This window comes from Leiobunum rupestre, chromosome 2 (genome assembly GCF_980474605.1).
Source record: "Leiobunum rupestre chromosome 2, qqLeiRupe1.1.hap1, whole genome shotgun sequence".
NCBI lineage: Eukaryota > Metazoa > Arthropoda > Arachnida > Opiliones > Sclerosomatidae > Leiobunum > Leiobunum rupestre.
In genome coordinates, this window is record NC_143385.1 from 18752422 (window position 1) to 18763842 (window position 11421).

Genomic DNA, 11421 nt, shown 5'->3' on the forward strand with positions numbered 1-11421 from the left:
CCTTCTGGAATGCCCGGCTCTGGCGATTTTTCCGGAGATCGAAGACTGGAGAGAAGGGGTCCTTTTATCTGCACTTGGAAAACATCATGGGGTTTACGGATAGCGAGTGGAACCCGCCATTTTTAAAACATCTCCTCACTAAATGGTTCTGGCAAAAGAAGTCGGTAAGAGATCTCGCTGAGAGTAGCGGATGAAGACTCTAAATATTTTTTCTTCTTTTTATCAATTGTTACATATTGTATTTTTTAAATTTTGCTCCTCAAAATAATTGCTGGTTGTGCTCCCCAAAGCGGAGCCGCCCTGTTTTAAAAGGGCGCGTGGTATAACGCGAACCGAATAAATCCATTCATTCATTCATTCATTAATTGGAACAAATTGTAATAGTCTATTAATTGCAAAATTGGCCACCAAATTCTTCGAATTAATACATTTCACAATATTACACAAAAATGAATATTTGTTTGGGTCAATCTTACCATAATTCACATTTTAATATGACGCTAATATATCCTGAAACAAATGGAGTTAGTTACAGCCCTAAGTAAGTAAAATAAGCAACACTTTCACCCAAACAGTAATTGTTTAAGTGTTAAAAATGTTATAATTGAGAAATCTATCATTTAAAAAATAAACGGTACTTGTATGTTTTAAATACCTTCATATATACATCGAGTGTGCGTATTAAGGGGCTTAAACACCCAAAAGTGTACGCCACGTATCTATGCACCTAGTGCCTATAACCCCTCGGCAAGCTCATACAAGAACGACTTCCTAATTTGTATTATGATAAAAAATGCCTAGGCGTAGCTAAAGCACGACGCAATGCATAAAAAAGGTCCATTTTTTTTAAATCATGGAGCGATGAAATCATCTAACACAAGCTATTGCAACAGCATAAATTTAATAAGATCGATAGCGCTATCGCCCTCTTTTGCTTTAAATGTAGGGCAATATTTTTAAACTTATTTATCTTACCCTTAATCTTAAATAAAAAACTTTTAATTTGAAAAGGGGGACGGAAAATACCGTAGAGGACTTTCCTTTAAAATATCAAAACCATCAACCAAACCGTATTAACGCTATAGGCGCGCAAAACAACTATGACGTCACTACGATTTCCCTATAGCGGTAACCACATTTCAATTTCCCATACATGAGCGTTACGAGCCCAGCCTTAAATAAAAATCTTCGTTAGCAATATATACCTTGGGGACAACTGGTCGGCGTGTCTGCCGAGTCCCCAAAGTATAATTACCATCTCACTAAAATCTTGTAAAAATTGCTGAAATTTAATTTATGATTTTCTTATTAAGGTTTATTACTGCACAAGCGAAATTATCTTGAATTAATGGAAAAATGCTTCAATTCAATTCAATTATTTATTTATTTATTCGAAGGTAAAATAAAATTTAAAATGGAGGTGAAATTCGTAGCCTGATTCCAATTCTCAACACTTAAAAACGCAAATAAATTGAAAATAAATCAGACGATTTAATGGTATTGATTTAAATTGGTCGAATGCAGATGACCCTTAATTTTCTTCACTTGGGGCTTAACATTATTTATCTATAATAATAATACTTATTTATTATAAAACCCTAAGATTAAATTAAACCACGTGCTGTGTCATTGTTAACATTTATTTCAGATTAATACCTTCAGAAAGCATATTTGACTGCCATTTCGAAGTAAGTACTTTTATTTAAGGATAATTGCACATTATCCGACTGCGACATTACGCGGTAAGGGAAGAGTGGGTAATTTTTCAGACATCACATATTTACAGCACCAGTTCTGGCCCCTGAAAAATCGCTACAAAAAACAGAAATAAATGCCATTTGCATTTGGATTTTATTTTTAGCTCGTATTTGCAATCGAAAATGTAAACTTTGTCCCCAACAGCCTTTCACTTTTCCTCAGAGAGTTATCTCGTTGTTTTGGGCCAACGCTGCTGCGGAAGGCCAAGATCACTCACCCTCGTTCACGTTGCCCACCTTCGAAATTCTCAGAAAGAAGCGACCTATGACGCGACTGGTTAAGAGCAAAGAGCCGCGTTAAGTCACCACAGTGAGCCCGCTAAGATTTCTTGACGGACTGTCTAACCCCTTAACGCGTTACGGTGTGCAATAACTGGTAGCTTTACCAGGGAGTCGGGGTCCAGCTCTTTTAACCATAAGGGCTGTGGCGCACTGGGAGTTGTGAGCCGTGGTGAAATGGTCCTATCTCCACCTCCGACTTCGGTCAGGTTTGGGCTGGATACTGAACTTCGGTTCAGGCAAACTGGCCACAATGGAGACTGGGTAGCCTGCTGTGGGGCAATGCGTAGGAGTCTCTGTGGCCCTGTTTCCCGGCCCTTTGGAGCCACACCGGGATCTCCGATGCCAGCTGTGTCGGGTGACCTAGTTTCCGTCCTTCCACGCTAGGAGCCTTTTTCTGTAGGGTATGTATCTCTACCAGCGTAGGTAGGCTGTCTGCTGGAAACATTCGATGCTAAATAAAATAGCCTGGATATCGCCGTCTTATGGGTTTCTTTAGAAACTGGACAACCTCGTGTTCAAATCATGCACTGTCGAAAACTTTCAGTACGCGAGTACTTATCACGTACTTTTAAGCCTCCACACACACAGTAATGATTACAAATTGATAAAGATAATACACTCGTACATATCTAAAAAAAAATCTACTTCTAATTTCATAATGAGTTGCGAATATATTATTTAATACATATTCCCGTGCTTTTTTTAATTTATACAAATAAGTTAATAGAAAAAGAATCATGGAAATATTTATTTTAATTCCGTAATGAAATAATTTTTTTTTATTTAAACTAATGTTTGTTCAAGGAAAATTATTAAACATTCGTCTGATTACGAAGATTATAGATAGAAAAGGCAGTATATTGATTGGTTGGATTGGTAAGAGATTTTTACATAAATATTAACATATTATAAGTATACAGGGTGTCTTCATTTGATCGGCCAAGTCATTTTTCTCAAAAACTATATCTTCTAGAAATGAGAAATTTTCAGTATGTACTATCTCGGTGGAGATCGTTGTTATTTGTGAATTTCACGGTTTTAGAATTTGTAGTTTTGGATCGCTAGGTGGTAAACGAAGTAAGTTGTAGAGTATACTCGAAAACCTTTAATGGAGTTGGAATGGTTAAAATCGTACATTTTGTCACTGAAATAATAGGTCATGAAAAATAACAAGTTGGTACTACCCAAATTTTTTTACGCCTCATGTTATTGTTATGATTGTCTGTGAAAAAAGAGCATGTTTTGAGCCAAATCATTGTTTAACTTTTACAAATTAAGTGTTAGAACAAGTGCAATTATTATAAAAAGGAATTACAGAAATTTTGTTAAAATACGGTTCAATAATGCTTCCGTCCACTGCTATACAAATCCGTACGCGATGAAGGATATTCTGGAACGAACCACGGATCATATCTGGAGTTACGAGAAGACATTATCCAATTCCTTTCAAATTTGCTTCGTACATAAAGGCGCAACAGTCTTTAGGATAATTTAAACTTCTTTACTTTGAAAGAGGACTTTTCTTGGAAATAACGACGGAATTCGGGGACATGAACGCTGCAATGAATCTCTGGCGCAAGTCGTTTTCGCTAGTGACTGGCGTCTTGTATACATCCTCCTGGACGAATCCCGACAGGTAAAAGACCAGCGGTGTCAAATCTGGGGACCCAGGAGACCATCGAACTTGACCATTTTTCCCAATCCAACGCTCAGGCAACTCGGCGTAGGGTATTGCACCACATGTCGTTCCTGGTGAGGAGGTGCACCGTCATGCAAGAACTAAAGGCGTGGCAGGTTGACTAAAGGGACATTTTCTTATGCTCCTGCTACTTCATTTCGTAGAAACGCCAAGTAGCTCACCCCATTAAGCCAATTCGGGAGAAAAAATGGCCCAATGACGCGATCTCCTAGTAGACCTGCCCAGACGTTCAAGCGGAATTGCAATTGATTCTGATGTGGAAATCCCAAGTTCGGATTTACATCGCTCCACATATGGTTATTCTGGCGGTTAAATAGGTAGTCCCTTCCAAAGGAACACTCGTCGGACGCCATTATTAAACGGAGAAAATCTTCGTTGGCATCCGCCATGGTACGGAACAAGTTACCGAAATCCAACCTAAGGCGCTGATCACCATCGTGAAGTGCTTGGTGGAGCTTGGCACGAAATGGGTGAAATTTATGGTGGTTAAGGACGCTCCAGGCATAATATTTTGACAAGTCCAAATCGGAGCATGCCATTCTTATACTTGCTCGAGGGTAAGCGACAAAGAAGTCGATGACTGTGTCTTCCATATTAGTGTTATGATGTCCAGTTCCACGGAATCTGGGATTCACATTGTCGTCTCCTTCGAAGTCAGCAACAGCTCGGAGAATAGTGTGGTGATTTGGTTGACTGTCAGTAAATAACATTTGAAACAAACGATTTGTTAAACGTGCGTTTCTATGACAATCACCGTCGTATAACTCAACCATCCTGGACCGCAGCGGCTGTTCACGATTCATACTTTTTTTTACCGGAGTAGAGATAATGTTTTTCAAACAAAGCGGTGCCACTTTAAAAACTAAAACAGATCCACATTTTAAACGAATCAGGTAGTGTAACAAAAAAGCTTTCGGGAATTCAGTTGACATAAATTAGACATTTTGTAGGTGCTAAAACCTACTTTTTCTTGTTTAATAAAATACACCAACTTTTTGTCTATAGAAAACAAACGTGTGCGGGGTCCTACTGTAATTCCTTATAAAATTGCACTTTGATTTGGCTCAAAACATGTTCATTTTTTACAGACAATCATTACAATAACATGAAGCGTAAAAACATTTTGGTAGTATCAACTTGTTATTTTTCAGGACCTATTATTTCAGTGGCAAAATGTACGATTTTGACCAAACCAACTCCATTAAAGGTTTTCGAGTATGCTCTACAACTTAATCTTTGGAACTTTTCGTCTGCCACCTAGCGTTCAAAAACTACAAATTCTAAAACCGTGCAAAATATCACGATGTTTCTAAAATTCACAAATAACAACGATCTTTACCGAGTGAGTACATACTGAAAATTTCACATTTCTAGAAGGTATAGTTTCTGGGCCGATCAAATGAAGACACTCTGTATATATATGGGCCAAGTAATAAGCGTTATCTAATATTCTAATCGCTTTCATTGAAATACAATTAATATGTCAATGTTGTGGATAGACGTTTTCCCCGAAATAAATACATAGTTAGTTAGTTGCGAATAAATGAATGATAAATATGTTTGACGAGTAATACTATAATTAAATAATTTTCGATTTTTCCTTAGAAGATAAATACTAAACGATAGTAGTTAAAGGAAGATATACGTCGTTCCATAGCCCTAAATATTTAGCTTCATATACTTTTTTAGATCAATTCCCTCAATTTTAATACTATAGGAACCGTCATCAGCTGGTTTTTTTCTATAGATGTAGTTTACATAAAAAACTTTTTATTTTTACTTCAAGTAAATTTTTTTTAAACAAGTGATTGATTTCTGATAATATATCATTTTTTGTCGCATTTAGTAACCCTAAATCTTTATCCGCGTTTGAGTGGAGCGTATCATCTGCATAAAATGTCAATAAATTATCTTTATCGGATATGCTAAATCGTCGAGAAAAATATTAAATAGAAGTGGTGACAGAACTGAACCTTGGGGGGTACCAATCATGTTGTCGAAAAATTTCCGGGGTTACTTTCCCGCAAGCATTATTAAATCGTTGACGTAGTTCTTCGAGCGTTTCAACGGGAATGGCGTATACTCTGTCTTTAATGAAGCCCCAAAAGAAAAAAGTCCAACGGCGTCAGAAATGGTGACCTTGCTGGCCAGTGTAGCGGACTGTTCTTTGTCCAGGAAAAGTTTCACGTCTCTGTGGTAATGAAGCGGGGCACCGTGTTGTTGAAACCACAGTCTAGCTCGTTGGGCTAACGGCAGATCTTCAAGTTGATCTCCTAGTTCGTTTCGTAAGATATCTAAATAGCGCTGGCCATTCAGATTTTGATGGGAAAATACTAGACCAATTAGACGGTTTACTACAAGACAAAATCCAAACTTTAAGCACCCAAATTGAAATTGGTAACGGTGTTCAAAAGTTAAGTGTGGATTTTCGTCTAACCAAAGTGATTGTTAGGCCCGTTTCCTGAAAAGGAAGATTCATCCAAAAATAGAACGTTGCGGATAAATTGAAAGTCCTCAGCCACCGAATTCAGCAGCCAGTTGCAAAATCCCACCGCTTTTCAGCGTCTCCATCTACTAAACCTTGCTAAGTGTAGCTCTGTAAGGATGGTACTTATGTCTACGTTATAGTCTCCAGACGCGTGTTGTTATGCAACCCAAACCCGTACTTGCCACGGCACAATTACTACGCGGGTACGCGTAAAAAAAATACGCTTACACTGTGTTTTCAAAGACGAAATTACGCTGACTAAGTCCACGAAGTCAAGGTTCTACAGTACCATACTGCTGAAAGTCATTCACAGCTCGCCTCACTGTATTTAAGGATAGTTTTCTATACGGGTGTGATATTTCTTCCACCTTCTCCGTATTAAATGGCAACTAGTTCTGAACGATGTGCTCTGGGATAATAGTTAGGCATTATTTTAATGATAAATTACCACAATGATGTAAAGCACATAGTACATGGCCTTTTAACTCAATTAATTTGAGTGTTTGAACTGACCTATACAAATTAGTTCTCTTTCGCTATAGCCTTCTCCAGGCGGTTTTGCATGTAGTCGTTTGCGAAACCTATGTTGACCTTGAATGGAGAGAGGGGCAGCTGGTATTTTAAGCTTCTTTAATAATGAATCTGTATTAACTTACCTGCCCTATGCGTATTAAGAAAAAAATTACTTGAATGATGGTGTGTAATGCAATATGGCTTTGGTATAATGTCATGTTATATTTATAATTATTGGTAACAAAATTATGAATGTGCTCATTGAGTCATTGATAACCGGAAATAAGTTGGAAACGCCATATAGAATCGCTCTTTAAAGTTATAACATTTTCGATAATAATCTTTACAGAATATCAATTTTCAAAACAACATGTCTCGATCGAAAGCCAGACATTCAAAATCAACTTCGAGTAGAGATCGAGAGTAGTTAAAGAAAAGTTTCTAAAAAATAGCGTTTAATTATCGTGGGCTTCAGAAATAACGTTTGAAATATCAAATACATTAATTGTTTATTATAAGGATGCGATTTCATTAATGAATATTTAAGCGCAATAACGCTAATCAGAATGTGAAATGTACTCTTATAGCGAACTGTATTTAACAAAACCACCTTTAACTTAATATGATCTATTTGATTGACCTATAAACACACCGCTCATGGTCCCTAGAACCGTCTAAAAATGGCAATCCCGCTTTCCTCTAATTATCAATCAAGCAGTACCTAATCGGGAAACTTACCCGGTGATGCTATTGACGGCTGATGTAAAACTTTCATATTTTTAAGTACCTGTACGAACAATATAATACTTTTCTATCGCATGACGTTTTTAAAGGGAATTGAGGTTGAGCAGGATGTGGTGTATCAAGCTCTTTCATCACGTGGATTAGAACTCATAATCAGCAAAGGGGAGAGCATAACTTCGTTTTACTACCAGGAGGTGTATCGTATCTACAGCTGTTTAGACGGCGAAGGGCATTTGGAAAAAGTGCTTTTGCCCAACGAAGCTCTTAATTCATTCATTTGGAACCTTCTCTGTATAACCATCTTTGCAATTTCAACCATCAGTACTTTGCTCTTTACAACCAATATGACGTCGGATACGAACCGACCAAAATGCTTGTTGAACAAGATTCTCGAAAGCTGCTTCTTCTACATCTCCCATTTTCTTCAAAACGGTTTGAGTATCATTCAACTAAATAGTTTGAATAGGCATTTTGTATTCTAAGTCACCTACTAGCCACACCACGAAATGAATGATGGGTTTTCGTTTCTAAAAATAACACAATGTGATGGCACCCTTAAAGTGGTTAAACCCTTTAATTTTTGATGATATTAATTACCAAAAAATTAAATATTGTTATGTTGTCATTGATAAAGAGAGTGAAAACCCTTGATGCATTTATAGCTTCTTAAATTAAATGTGGGTACTTACGAAACGAATTCCTTAACCCAGAGTGTTCGTTTGTTACGTATGTAGGATGAAAATTCTCGAGATTCAGAACTAACTATTTATTACAGTTATATAATCAAATTAACAAACACAATTAATTACACCGAAAACATAACAATCACTCGAGTATTTGGTTCCTTTCTCTTCCGTCCTTTCTGTTAGAACTGACTCACACACTTTTGTTCCCGGGCAAAAAAGGGCAAAGGGTGAAAGTACATAAAACCTCTGCTAGTTTTGGTTACGCTATTATATGAGGATGATAGGTTATGATGTTGACACGGTATTAAACGCTGTAGTAATTTAAAACCTAATTGGATATGTTCAGGTACATAATGACAGTTTCACTCGTCTAAACACAGAGCAACACTGCCATTTTCTTAGGCTTGGTAGATTACGGAAAGCCACAATAAGGCAGATTTATTTTCCCCACTATTATCGTAATTGCGGGGGTAGGGTTCATAAAATCTGACGTATTGTGCGACACGCCTTTCTTATTATTTTTAAGCGTTGCAATCGAACCTCCTTATAGTTTAAAAAGTGCCATGGTGTTAATATTATTGTTTATTAATAGACTTGGTAAGCTGATCTGGAAAGACTGCTATCGCAGTTAAGAAATTATTCAAAAAAAGGAGTATTGGAAATGGGCTGAACTGCTTTTATTCGGTTCATTAAAGTTGAAGTTAAAGGGAATTTTCCTTAAAATAATATCTTTAGTATCCCATTATCATGCGTTGGTTTCTTATGTCAGATGTTTAGTAATTCTTAACTATCCCCAATATAAAATTAAAAGCAATATGGTTGAGTTCGTTCATTCGGGGGGGGGGGGGGTTAAAGTATATTTAAGGCTTCTTTATCTTGTTTATATTTTGCGAAAATGTTATCAGCAAATATCATCTCGGTGACGTCACGCAATACTCCACAACTCTAGGCAACCAAGTGCCCTAAATATCGTAGTAAAATACGCCCGATTGAGGTAACCTGATGACATTTAAAACTTTATGAGGTTTATCTAAATGAATTCGTCTATTTTCCGGCAATTTCTATAAAATGACTAATTCTGCTAAATTCAATATGATTGTTAGGGTAATGACAGAGAGTGTAAAGATTATGAGAGGCGTCTCTCTTTCAAAAAAGCGTACTAACTTTTTTTTTCCCAAAAATGTCCACTACTACCGTAAGAGCGATGGCGCCACCAGTGGCGCCGTTCTCACAGCGCGTGCGTTTCGATGTTAGGTTTAAAAGAGACGCAAAAACTTTCCAGATTTTTAATGCTAGTTTTACAAGGTTTTTAAATAATTTAGTATGTCTGGGGTACATTGTTCCGTTTTAAATTGTAAAATATCGAAAACAAGAAATTCTTGTTTATCTTTTTTTAAGTTTCCAAAGGAAAAAGCCTGGTAAATTCGCATTTTCATTAGATAGGCTTATTGGCATATTAACTTAATATAAATTTTAGTTCTATTTTGTGGCTGAAAATTGTAAATAATGATGGGCTTACAAATAAAACTACGGAATATTTACACGTTAACCATAGAATTTGCGCGAATCATTTCATTGATGCCAGTTTCATGAATATTAGAACTAAAAATAGGCTCACACCATCCGCTGTGCCAACAATTTTCAGTCTTAATGACTCTACACCATTGGAAATTTTAGAAAATGGTAATTTCAATTCAAGCCTTGCTACTCCTCTGGGAAGATCTAAATGATAATTTTGGTTTTAAGTTTTTATTAACGGACAGGATTAGCCAAGATTTTGTAGATAATTTTCTTGGATCTATAAGACAGAAAGGAGGCAACCGTGATCATCCCAATAGACAACAATTTCGAGCTGCATACAGGGCTGCCTCTGTAATAATCTCTTGAAACCACCGGATTCTAATTGCATTGATGATTTGGATGAGTTCATTTTAAACATTGACACTTTTAAAACTGCAACTCCAGGACTGGATGAAGATTTCTCCAATTTTGAAAATCTTGTAGTCTTGCAAAGCCAGGGGCAATGTTCCGATGAAGACTTAGAATTTTGTAAATCTATTGAAAGTCCAAACCTGCTAAAACAAAATGTTCTTAGTTACATTTCAGAATATCTAATTCACCGCTGCTACTCAAACCTTCAATGCTCTTCTTGCATAAGTCAACTCAAAAAATACAATCCAATTGTTGACCCAACAAATCTGCTCTTTTACTTTTAAGCTTTCAAACCAGCAAAGAATTCTTCTATCAGCTGTTCAGCAGCCTCATCGTACCAACTGATAGTTTCTTAAAATTTGTAACGGAGACAAATGAAGTATTTGACACCAGTTTTAAGCTTTTATCGCACATGACAAATATTAAAGGACGTTTGGAGAGATTCATCATTCAAAGAATTGACAAGAAATATTTTAAAGCTAATGAAGATTCTCCATGTGCAACTGCTTACCAAAACATGATATCTTTTTTCATAGAATTCTGCATACATAGTTCCCTTAAAAAACAAGATCTCAACCATGAATACATGAAAACCCAGAAAAGATAAGTTAGGAAACTGTTAAAAATACAATATTAATCACATTTTACCAACTTCATTGTTTCCTCGTATTTTTTAACTTATACCGCTCTGTTCTCGTTAAGCCTCGGCAATTTCATAAAATTTCCAATGAATTTCCTTGGTTAATCAAACAAATTAATTCTTTTAGTATCAAAATATTATAAATAGTCCGCTTTCTTGTACTTACGTTTCTTTATTTTTCATGGAATTGAATTTTATTAATTTTAAATTAGCATAATTCAACTATGTTTAACAGCCATGACTGATGAAAAATACTTTCCGGATGTTTACAAAATTTAAAAAATTTCCAGTAGCGACATCGTGTGTCGGATAGTATCGTAACCTCTCCTATGGGCGCGTGCTCTCAAAATCTTGTACGAAATTTTAACGTTACGGGAATAGGAAGAGACGCCTCTCATAATCTTTACACTTTCTGGTAATGATATTTCAATTCACATTGATTTACATTAGAGGCAATGTTTGAGCTTTTCTTTCTCTTTAATATTAAAATGGTGCCCAATCTAATCCTTAGGTTGTCTCTTTGTGTAACGCCTACACGTTTTCCACTGTATCAAAGTTAGATTAACCCTTTTTTCATCTATCTGTATATAACTGCTAGCATGATAAAAATTATAATTAATCTGTTTTGCTTATCCAAATTTCGAAAGTGTTTTCAGAGTAATCAGATTAGAAAGTAAATG

The 11421-nt window shown here is 36.3% G+C and overlaps 1 long non-coding RNA gene across 1 annotated transcript; it reads right to left on the reverse strand.

Annotated features, from left to right (window-relative positions):
• Positions 1-9717: 9717 nt before the first annotated feature.
• On the reverse strand, positions 9718-10736 carry LOC149956286 (uncharacterized). Its single transcript, XR_016478182.1, has 3 exons — positions 10613-10736; positions 10305-10452; positions 9718-10241 (listed from the first exon to the last, which is right to left on the reverse strand). It is a non-coding gene; the product is annotated as an uncharacterized LOC149956286 (long non-coding RNA).
• Between the last annotated feature and the right edge of the window lie 685 nt (positions 10737-11421).